Here is an 8896-nt window from a genome sequence, read left to right on the forward strand (position 1 = left end):
CCCCGGAAGCCTCACGGGAAACACTTCCGGGTGGCGGCAGCGCCGGCGGCCGCAGGACTGAGACACTGCGCATGCGCGGCGGAGGGCGTGAGAGCGAGCGGGGCGGGACCATCGCAGAGGGAGGGAGACGGGGGGGGGGGGTGACCCGGACCGAACCAACGCGGGGCTGGGGGGAGCGGAGCGGGACAGGGGGGCCCGCACCGGGACAGGGGGATCCGAACCGGGACAGGGGGATCCGAACCGGGGCAGGAGGATCCGCACCGGGACAGGAGGGTCCGCACCGGGACAGGAGGGTCCGCACCGGGACAGGGGGATCCGCACCGGGGCAGGGGGGCCCGCACCGGCACCGCGGCTCCCTGTTGCCTCTCGGCAGCAGCGGTGACCGGAGCGTCCCCCGGCATCTCTCGCAGCCCCTCGGCCGCTCCCCGGAATGCGGGGGACAGGGCAGGTGCGCAGAGGTGCGGGGGCTGCGGGGCTGTGCCCGCAGGTGTCACACCGGCAGCCGGTGGTCCCCGGGGCTGCCTGTGCCAAAGCCGTGGGGAGAGCTGGGGACGAGGCGGGTGGGCTCAGCCCCCGCACGCTGCTCTGCGTGGGGTGTGTGGAGAGGTTCTGAAGGCAAAGCAGAGCGTGGCTGATGGTTTTTCTCTGTCACCACGCGTGGCTGATCCCAACCCGAGTGTTCCCGTTCCTCCGGGTGCTGGCAGGCACGTAGAGCGGGCAGGGTTGCTGTACCCCAGCCCCCCCGCACCGCTCCGTCAGGCGCGGGGTGCTGCCCGAGAGCGCGGGGGGTGCAGCCCGGGGGTGGGAGGCACCGCGCACGTCCTCGCAGACACTCGTGGCATTATCGGACGGAGTCCCGGGGAAGAAACGAAGCTCCTGTTCCTGGAAAAGCAGAGCGGAGCGAAACCCGCAGCCAGCATTGGCGTTGCTTGTCCGCTCGGGACCTGAGGAAAGGGGGGGCGAAGCGGGATGGGTGCGGGCAATACACGCGCGTTTGGAAAGCCGAGTTCTTGCGTGTTGATTGCTAGGGGACCCGCAGGGGTAGGACAGGGACACGTCTGTGACAAGGCAGGCGAGGAGAGCCGGGCGGTGGCGGGCACCCCGCGGCACTCTCCGCATCCATCAGCGGGTGCGGTTCCCTGTCCCCACGCGTGGTGCCGTGGCTGTGGCATCGCTGCGGGCACTGGGAGCCGGATGGGAACAAAGGGAAGAGCTGCGGAGCTGGGGTGAGCGGTGGCTCTGCCACCGGCCGTGTCAGCAGGAAATCTCATCCCAGGGATTAAGGTCTGAGCTGCTCTGGGCTCAGCAGGGCTGAGGGCGAGCAGCACCCACTGAGCAGGACAGGGGCAAACCACAGACCCATCCCCTGAGCCTGTTCACACCCTTTGCACCCTTCTTTTGGGTGGCAATGAGCGTTTTGCTGGCCACAGCCCCACTGCCTGCTTGCCACTTGGCCACTGGCCCCCAGCCCTGCTCCACGGGGAAGCACCACGGGAGGGCTGAGCGACCACAGGGCTGGACTGTGCAGTGCTCCCACGGTTACCCCTGCCCTCTGTGCTTACAGGAATTAGTTTGTTTGCTTCTTTGTTAATTTATTTATTAATAAATCTTGAAATGTAAGGCACCACCTGGAAGAAGAGACAGGGGTCTTAGCACAGCAGCCCAGAGCACGTGTGCCCCACGGAGCAGCCCAGCAGTGCCCAGCTGTGATACTCTACACAAAATACCTATTTTATAACAAAAGTTTCCACAGTCATTCCTTGCTTTTTATTTTGGCTCACCCCAGAGAGTGCAGGGAGGGGCTGGTGTGCTCCATGGCTGATTTTTCTCCATCCCGGGTGCCAGCCCTGTGCCAGGGGAGACATAAATTACGTGACTTCTTTTTTTTCCTACAGCTGCTGGGTGAGAACAACAACAAAAAAACACAACAACACATAGCATACACAGAAAATGACAACAGAGGCTGTCACTGTGTAGGCTGTCACAGGAGAGGAGCTGGCCCCCTGCCCCCTCATCCCTGCTGACAATGGGAAGTGCTCCAGCAACACATGTAGGGAAACCTTTTTGGTGGGGGATCCACCAGTTATCAAGGAGCCTACATGGGGTTTTGGAGCATGTGTTGCAGGAGACTGCAAAACACCCATCAGAGCCGTGACAGCCGAGGAAGTTTTCAGATGGGATGCAGAGCTCATGTCTCAGGCATGCTGAGCTGAGCAGGGATGTGGTGTCTGGACACTGCTTGGTCAGTTACCTGTTCACACCCAAACTGCTTTTTCCTCAGTGTGAAGTATCTGGGGGTGCCACCGAATGTGCTCACTCCCCCATTACACACTGGTTCCCTGTGTGTTTGAGCAGGCTTGGGTCAGATCACAGAATCATAGAATGGGCTGGGTTGGAAGGGACCTCAGAGATCACCAAGTCCAACCCTTGATCCACTCCCCCCGTGGTTCCCAGCCCATGGCACTCAGTGCCACATCCAGGCTCTTTGGAAAGATCTCCAGACACGGAGAATCCACTACTTCCCTGGGCAGCCCATTCCAATGCCTGATCACCCTCTCCAGAAAGAAATTCTTTCTCATCTCCAACCTAAACCTCCCCTGGCACAACTTGAGACCCTGCCCTCTTGTCTTGCTGAGAGTTGCCTGGGAGCAGAGCCCGACCCCCCCCTGACTCCAACCTCCTTTCAGGGAGTTGGAGAGAGTGATGAGGTCTCCCCTGAGCCTCCTCTTCTCCAGCCTCAACACCCCCAGCTCTCTCAGCCTCTCCTCATAGGGTCTGTGCTCAAGTCCCTTCACCAGTCTGGTTGCCTCCTTTGGACCTGCTCCAGGACCTCGATATCCTTCCTGAGCTGAGGGGCCCAGAAGATGGGTCTCTGTGTGCCTCCACACAAGGCTCATCCCTAAAGCATTATCTTTTGGTTCCTAACTTAGATGCACCCTTAAGTTTTCAGCATTTCAGCCATCTCTTTGGCTGCCCACTCGCAGGCTGCCAGGTCTACCCATCAGAAGGTACTTTTTACACCAAGAACACCTAGAAGGTGTCCAACTGCCCTTTCGGGGAGGAATATTACAAAGAATTTCTTTCTGGAGAGGGTGATCAGGCATTGGAATGGGCTGCCCAGGGAAGTAGTGGATTCTCCGTGTCTGGAGATCTTTCCAAAGAGCCTGGATGTGGCACTGAGTGCCATGGGCTGGGAACCACGGGGGGAGTGGATCAAGGGTTGGACTTGGTGATCTCTGAGGTCCCTTCCAACCCAGCCCATTCTATGATTCTAAGTTACTGGAAGTTCCTCCCTGGGCATCTGGGACCTTCCCCCTCGAGTCCAGCCTCACTGCCCGGGGTCAAAGTGGGGGTCTCTGGGCTGCGGGAACCCCCGCAGGACACTTGGGTGTGAGGACCCGTCCCGCATCCCCTGCCCGCGCTGAGGGGCACACGGGCCTCACACAGCCCCAGCGTGGCGGGGAACAAAAAATAGAGTAAAAAAAATAAAATAACCTAACCGTGAAAAATGCAACAGAGCGATGTGACGGGCGGCAGCCGAGGGAGGAGGAGGAAGAAGAGGAGGATGAGGATGATGAGGATCAGCAGCAGCAGCAGCGCTGGCGGCTCCCGCCGCTCCTACCCCCAGCGGACCCCCCTCCTCTTCCCCCCCGCTCCGCCTACGTGCGCCCCGACACTGCCCTGATGGCACGGCCCCGGCGGACCATACCATGGGCCGGAGCACGGCGGGGGCGGGAAGGGGCCGGAGGGGAAGCGGCGGGAGAAGAGAAGCGAGGCCCCGGGGCTCCGGGGCAGAAGGGGCTTCCCCGCGGGCGGCGGCGGGGTAAGGAGATGCGGCTAGCAGCTGCCGGCGTCAGACGCCGGTGCGAGGGCGAGGACCGGAGGGGTCGGCGGGGCGGGGTGATGGGGAGGCGGGCGGCAGCTCAACAGGTACAAATGGTTCCTCCCCGCAGCAGCGACGTGCAGAACCGAACGCGCCGCACCCGCCGCTGGTACTGGCGGGGGGGCCGCCCCGCCTGCCCCGCCCCGCCTGCCCCGCCCCGCCCCGCCCCTCCACCGCTGCCGGTGGGCGGTGCCGGCGCCGCCATTGGTCGCTGCTCCGGCGGGGCGGAGCCCGCGGGCGGGCGGGCGGTGTCGCTATTGGCGGACGGGCCGGGTGGGCGGGGCGGGGGCTGCAGCGCGCGGCGTGGGCCGGGCCGGGGCAGAGCGAGAAGTTGGCGGCGGCGGAGGAGGGGGTGGGGGGGGCGAGGAGCGGCGGGAGTGCAGGTGAGCGGCGGGACGGGGCGGGACGGGACGGGACGGGACGGGACGGGAGACCCCCGGCACCCGGGGGCAGCAGGGCAGCGCCCATCCCCAGGCGGCCCCGAGGAGCCCGTGGCGGGGCCGGGTGTGGGGAGCTGCAGCCCCCGGTGCTGGGCAGCGCCGCGGAGCACGGGCACGGCGCGATCCCGCCCTTCCCCCATCACACCCCCCCCCCTCCCAGTCCGCCCGTTCCCTCCTCGCCCCCCGCTGCCCGGTGTCTGCTGTGCCGCAGGTGGGCCCTGCCGCTCCCCGTCACCCTCCAGGAGCAGGTGAGCCACTGACTAACGCACATTGTGCTCTCGGTGACTCCACTGTGCGTGTGACAGCGGCTAACCTGCTCCTCGGACATCCCCGGGCGGCCGCTTCGCCTCCGCGGATCCGCGCCTCGACGCCACGACGCCCGCAGCGCTCCCCAGGTGAGGGGCTCCGGAGCCATCGTCCCGGGCTGGGCAGGGCCCCAGTGCCGTCGGTGTCAGCGTGCGGTGAGCTGTGCTCCACGGCAGAGAGGGAAATGATTCCAAGGGTTCTGGTAGCCGGGATCGGTGGATGATGGCAGCACCTGAGCGCAAGGAGTTGGTGGTGAAGTTGCAGAGCGGGGGTGGTGGGGCTGCCTCTGTCCCCCCTTGCTCTTCTCCGAAGTGATGAAGTGCTCGTGGAGTCCAGACCGAGCTGAAGAGATGCTCGGTTCCAGCCGTGACTTCCTGATCCCCAGGCAGTGACTAACTGGGCTGCTACTGCCAAGGGTGTGTTAGGAGCAGAACCCTGCCTGGGATTGCCCGGATGAGTCACCTCTAAAGAGAGGAAAAGCAGAAACAAGCTTTGCCTTTTGTTGTTGTTGTTGTTTGCCATCCAGTTTTCCATCCTCTGCCTCACCTTTGCTCGCAGCTTTCTTGTCTCAGGGCCCCTCAGTCCTGGCAGGGCTGGTGTGTGGCTGTGCTGGGATGTCACTGGAGGGACTCTGACTCCATGACCCCACGGAGCAGGGAAACCTCCAGCTCCCCAGGTTGGCTGTCACCAGACATGGAGGCAGTGATGGAGCAGATTGCTGCTTCTGCAAAGTTCTCTCCTCTGATTTTTTTTTTTTTCTTGGGCTGGTGAAGAAGCTGGGTGTTTGCAAAGTGTATTTTTTTGAAGTGCAGTGCAGCTTTACCAGCAGCTTAAGCTCCAAACCACCAGCCTGTCAAGGTTCCCTGAGGTCTCAGGTGTTCTCTGTCTTGCTTTGGCTGCCCCTGTGTAACCCTGGAGCAGTGCTCTGGCCAGCAAGGAGTTAATTGTGTGGAAGGCAGAGCAACAACCTCTGCACCAAGTCTCTCATGAGAAGTTTTGCCTGTCACCCATCTCTTCTGCCTGCACTCATTTCTTTCCTGGCTCTTCCACATGAAAAATCAGCTCAGGCTGTGCCCTGCAAATCCAGGGTGCTCCCTGGGAAGAGAGGAAAACCACCTGAATTTACCAAAGCTGCTTTCAGGCTTGTTCAGAATGGGTCTTTCTTGATGGTGAAGGGTGGGAAGGAAGTTGGGAGCTTTTTTTGGCCTCAGAAAGCTTTCCTTGTCCCTAGCTGCAACCACAGCATCTTCCCACTGCTGGTCTTGAGCAGGCAGGAGCAGGGAGAGGGGGCACTGGGAGCAAAATACAGCTCTGTGTGAGTGTGAGCTGGGAATAATGTTCCCTGCCACCTTATTTAATAGGTAACTGCACATGTAACACACTTGCATCTGAAAATGAAAGCTCTCTGAAGAAAAAGCCCTGTGTTGGGGACTCTGCTACATGGTGACAAAGTCCTGGAGATGCCACTGGCAGACACAGCTCCGTGGGTCACCTTGCAAGGCTCATCCCTTTCTCATGAGCAGCACCATGGGATGAATGCTTCCAGCATCCTGCTGCCTACAGAACCATCCTGCTCAGCTCCAGGGACTGAAGGCAAGGGTTTTAAGTGGACTTTGGTTGTTGTTTTGGGTTTGTTTTTTTTTGCATGGGGCAGCTCGATTTCTGTTTTTAACATTCTTGTGGCATGATTCAGAACTCACCCGCTGTGCTGTCACCTGAAGTCTTCAATAAATAGTGGAAAATCAGTGTTTGGGTGCTTATTGCTGTAATCCAGGGTGCCAGGTCAGCTGAAGAGGAAGGCTGTGCCATCTCAGTGACACATCCTGCATGCCAAAATCTCTGATTTTCTCTCTACAGGCAGTGGAGGTGGATTGGAAAGGAGAGCAGAAGGGTGCAAGGTGGTTGTCCCTGGAGTGGGAACCCCCTCCAGCATTCATGCCTTCTCCCCTCCCCTAGCCCAGAAGCTCCAGAGTGCTCCTGAGCAGTGAGAAAATGCAGCAGGGCTCCAATGCCCATTTATTTCATGTTTTTCAGTAGCTAATAAGCAGATTTGTAAGGTGATACTCGGCCTGGTAACAAGAGAAGTTGGGTGCTAAAAGCTCTTGCTCAGAGCTGATGCTGTTAAGATTTCTGGAGAGTGGCAGGAATGTTCCTTCCAGGGCAGGGAGATGCTGAATGTCAGGCCTAAGAGGAAGGCACTCTGCTACTCAAAGATTTTCTTCTCTTGTTTCAGCACTTTGCAGGGTGAATGCTTCAAGCACAGCACTGGCAGCAGCTCTCGTGTGTGCCAGGGGCAGGTCCTACATGGGGAGCCCTGCTGAAGGAGCAAGCTGGGCTGGGAGGAACAGGAGGAGTATAGAAATTGTTTAAGAGGAAGTCAGCTAATTAAATGCAAAGAGGGACTTATATAATACATCCTTTAAAAAAAATTAAAAAGTAATTCTGCTGGCAGGAGGTTCTTTTGGGAGAGAAACTTGCTCATCCATAAACAAGGAAATTTCCCCATCTCTTCTACTGCTTTATGATTTATTTTTTTTTTCCCAGGGCAAGGTGGATTACACTCAGTCTTTATGCTGAGACAGATAAGGGAAAATCATCAGAGGGAGAGCAGGCAGTGCTCCCTGCACAGACATCCATGTTCATACAGCTTCTCCTCTCCATCTGCAGTGAGCTGCCCGGGTGGGAGCACAGAGCATCACCTGAGGACCAAAGCCACCAGGCACTCCTCCTCCTGCCATTCCCACCTTCATCTAAGTGATGCTGTAGCCTTGAAAGCTGCTTGCCAAACCCAGTGGTTAGGAGGCAGCACAAATGTTTCTAGCACTTCAGATGAAATTTAGGTGGGGGGGAGGAAAAAAAAAAACCCCAAACACTGAGGGTAACTTCCTGGAACTCCTTTTGGCCCAAACTTGTCCAAATCCACAGTTATGAACTGGAGGTGTTTCAGCTGTGCTGCCCCTGAGAAACTGGAGTGGCCTGGGGTCTGCAAAGGATTCCTGGCCCAGAGGTGAGGGTGAGGAGGAGGGAGCTCTTCTTCTTATGCAATACAGAAAAAAAAAAATTAAAATAAAGAATCAGGTAATGCAGAGGGGAGAAAAGCCCCAGGGAGAGGCTGCAGGCAGCTGAATTGCTCTCCTGAACTATGTGCTGACAGAGCCTGCAGATGGTTTACAGATTTATTAAATAAAAAAGAAAAAAAATGATGCTGGGAGTGTTCAGCAGTGAGAAACAGGCATATCCTCTGCTTTGGGATTTATTTTTTTTTTTTTGGGCGGCACTGGAGCAGGCAGTGAGAAGCATCCAAGGAGGGAGAAGCCCTGAAACCCATTCCTGCTGGCTGCAGGGAAGGAAGAAGCTGTTCCCCAGCTCCCAAGGGGTGCAGGACACGACTCCCCATTAATCCACGCAGAGTATCCAGAAACCACCCAGAGCACTTGGATCCCTGCCTCCTCTGCCAGCCAGTTGTTTCCTCTCCAGTAGGCACCATACCCCAGCCTTTTGGTTTGATGATTTTTTTTTTTTTTTAAAAGGGAAAACCCAATAATTTATTTGCTTTGTTTTAATCTCATAACAATAAGTAATTCCCTCCCTCTCTGTAGTGGCCTAGAAAAGGATAACATCACCCCCCACTGTAGCAAGAAGGCTTCTCCCAGGGCATGAAATTTTAATTAGGAACAATCACGCAGCCTCGAAAGGGGAAAAAAAAAAAACCAGTCAAAGCATCAATAAAACATTCAATGGCAGAAATGTATTATTGAAACAGCCTTTAGAGGAGACCAAAGTGGGAAGGCAGGGGAGGCAGAGCAGGTAGCAAGCCCCACTCTGTTAAATAACTGCACGATGCCACTGCACACCCCTGTGCTGGCAGGAATATGGGTCAGAGCTGGGGGGGAGGTTCCTCAGGTAATTAATGGGTTTGATTAATGCCCCTCCCCAGGCTATGATGCACAGCACAGAGAGGGGAGAGAGGTGTTACTCAAACTCATTTATTACCTTATGAAACACTGATGGTTTATAAGATACAAAATGAAAAAAAAAAAAATCTGCAAAATGTCACAGCCACAAGCTGGAAAATCAAAGCTCGCCCCTGGCCAGAGTGATTTGCCTGATTCCCAGAGCTGGAGGGGGCACATGGCTGGGTTACCCTGTCCCACATCCCATGCAGCAGTTCCAAATGCTACATCTCAGCCACAGGGCTGGGAAATCTGCCCTAAGCCAGAAATCTGCCCTAAGATAGATTTTTAACCCTTTTTTTTTTTTCCTCCCC

This window comes from Calypte anna, chromosome 5 (genome assembly GCF_003957555.1).
Source record: "Calypte anna isolate BGI_N300 chromosome 5, bCalAnn1_v1.p, whole genome shotgun sequence".
Classification (NCBI taxonomy): domain Eukaryota; kingdom Metazoa; phylum Chordata; class Aves; order Apodiformes; family Trochilidae; genus Calypte; species Calypte anna.